Raw genomic sequence first — 3,188 nt, 5'->3', positions numbered from 1 at the left:
TATATATATATATATATATATATATATATATATATATATATATATATATATATATATATATATATATATATATGAATGTATGTGGGTGTATATATTTATATGTATGTGCGTGTGCGTGCATGTGTATGTATGTGTATGTGCATATATGTATGCATAAATATTTATACGTATACATACGCAAATATGTATAGATATGTGTGTGTGTGTGTGTATTTATGTAAATAGAATGTGTTTTAATAATAAAACGGGTCTGTTTGATATATGCACCTAATTATTTATTCAAAATACATTTAGCTGCTCACAAAAATGACTCAGTATCGCTACTCAAAATTGCATTGTTTCTCTTATAGATGAGACAGACAGATATAAAGAAAGGCAACATGTCAGTTTTGAATCAATTTTTATCATGTGGATTATCTACTCATGACATGCTGCTACCCCCCTCTTTTGTTTTGTGGGCATACTGTCCCTAAGATTTTAAATATGAGATGTGAGCTCCTTCTTTTAATAATGGTATGAAGTTTCTTAAGAGAAATTTGGCTGAAACATTATATGGGTCAAGTAACTATATAGCAGATTCTACAATAATTTATTTAATATCTCACTGAAGATTGCTTGCCAAAATTTGCTGTGATTCTTGTTTATTTACTTATTTATCTATTTTATATTATGTGGTAGATGTTGTGATATTGTCCTCCGTTATTACCCTGTGGTATTTAGTTTCATCCTTTAATATTTCATGTTCAAATCTTGCCCTTCTTGATTTTTGTCTTTCATCATTGTAAACTGGCAGAGTTGCTAGAATATAAGATTAGAATGCTTTGCAAGTATTTGTTTCACCTCTATGCACTTTGAGTTCAAATATGGCAGAAGTTAAACAAATCAACCCCTAACACTTATTTTCTTTTAAATCTGGTACTTAGTCAATCAGTCAGTCAGTTAGTCACTTTTTGCCAAACCACTAAGTTACAGGGACATAAATAAACCAACACCAATTGTCAAGTGGTAGTGGTGGGAGACAAGCACAAACATAGTCACACAAACATAGATACACACACACCACACGCGCACACATACAAAATGGGCTTCTTTCAGTTTCTGTCTACCAAATTCATTCATGAGGCTTTGATCATCCCTGGGCAAATAGTAAAAGATACTTGCCAAAGGTGCCACTCAGTGGGATTGAACCCGGTATCATGTAGTTGAGAGCAAAGTTCTTATCAGACAGCCATGCCTGCACCTAAACTTCCCAACTTTGATTAAACAAATGCTAGAGTAATATTAGTTTCATATTTTGGCACAAGAGCAGCAGGTGTGGGAGAGGAGTTAAGTCTATTACATCGACCCCAGTCCTCAACTGGTACTTATTTTATCAACTCCCAAAAGGACGAAAAGCAAAGTAGACCTCAGCAGAATTTGAACTCAGAATGTAAAGGTGGACAAAATGCCACTAAGCATTTTGCCTGGTATGCCAATGATTCTGCTACCTTGCAAAATGCCATCCTGATACTAGGAAGGGCATCAAGTGGTAAAAGAATGAATGAATAACATATTCCTTTAATCCGTAGTAACATGGTAAAACAGGCATAAATAAATAACAAAATGTCATATTAAAACTATGAGAAGCACGACAAAAAAGGACATAGACATAAATGAATTGGTAGTGTATTCTGACCGGCAGTGTATAGCAATTTCTGGATTGTCTCATTGAAACAAGTGATGTATCATCATCATCATCTTCTTCATCATTATTTCACGTTCATTTTCTAAGCTGGCATGAGTTGAATAGTGTGATAGGATTCAGTGAGCTACTGGATTGCCTCATGTTCCATGTCACTTTTGGCCTGATTTCTACAGCTGGATGACCTTCCTAATGCCGATGCTTTGTATATATGTATACATACACACACACACACACACACACGACGGGACCTTGATGACTGCCATGAGGCAGGAAAGTATACTAGTCCTTATATATGTAATACTCAATATTTCATATATTCAATAAGACATTCAATACTACATTTCATTTTACTATTTATATTATATATTCCATATTCTATATCCCACATTAATTTTATAAGAATATAAAGAAACATAAAAAACAGACAGAGTTGGAACTCTTTTAAATAATATATTCCTCTATACACGATCATATAAAACCCTTTTTTATATTTTTTTTATTCATATATATATATATATATATATATATATATATATATATATATATATATATATATACACAATTTGAATATAGGATAAAATCTTTATAAGAATTTATCAAGTAGTTAGCGTGAAAAACCTGGTAAGGGAAAAAAATTATTAATTATTCCCTAGAAATATATTTATTTATATTAAGGGCATTACTACACATAAATGCCTCATGCTAGGTGGGACTCTTAAAGTCAAAAACTACCATAATAAACACATATATAAATATATATATATACAGGCTCATGAACACATCTCTTCCATGCACACACACATTGGTACATCAGTCTTTCTTAGCTATGTGTTCTGAAGCAAAATGGGCTATAAATGATATTTATTACCACTTAAACTTGGATGTTTTGTAAGAACTACACTGTGGTAGTTGTCATGAGAGAAACTTTGATATTGGGTTTTGGTGCAAAATGCATTCTTATTTTTATTGCCAGCAGGGAGATAAAGCCCTGTTACCTCCAGTGCTAGACCATGAGATCACATGATTTCAGCCTCCCTTGCTTATGAGTTAAAAATCCCTAATATGGGGAAAAAAAGGGACTGAAAATTGCACATCAGTCTCATACCAAGCATCTTCTGTAGGCCAGACAAATGTGTTACTAATTACACTAAAGTACGTCTAAATGTAAAAAAAAAACTTTCTCATTATAGGTGCAGGAGTGGCTGTGTGGTAAGTAGCTTGCTTACCAACCACATGGTTCTGGGTTCAGTCCCACTGCGTGGTACCTTGGGCAAGTGTCTTCCTCTATAGCCTCGGGCCGACCAAAGCCTTGTGAGTGGATTTGGTAGATGGAAACTGAAAGAAGCCTATCGTATATATGTGTGTATATATATATATATATATATGTGTTTGTGTGTCTGTTTGTTCTCCTCCCCCAACATCACTTGACAGCTGATGCTGGTGTGTTTACATCACCGTAACTTAGCAGTTCAGCAAAAGGGACCAATAGAATAAGTACTAGGCT

This window comes from Octopus bimaculoides, chromosome 2, assembly GCF_001194135.2.
Source record: "Octopus bimaculoides isolate UCB-OBI-ISO-001 chromosome 2, ASM119413v2, whole genome shotgun sequence".
Lineage (NCBI taxonomy): Eukaryota > Metazoa > Mollusca > Cephalopoda > Octopoda > Octopodidae > Octopus > Octopus bimaculoides.
This window is presented reverse-complemented; position numbering follows the sequence as displayed.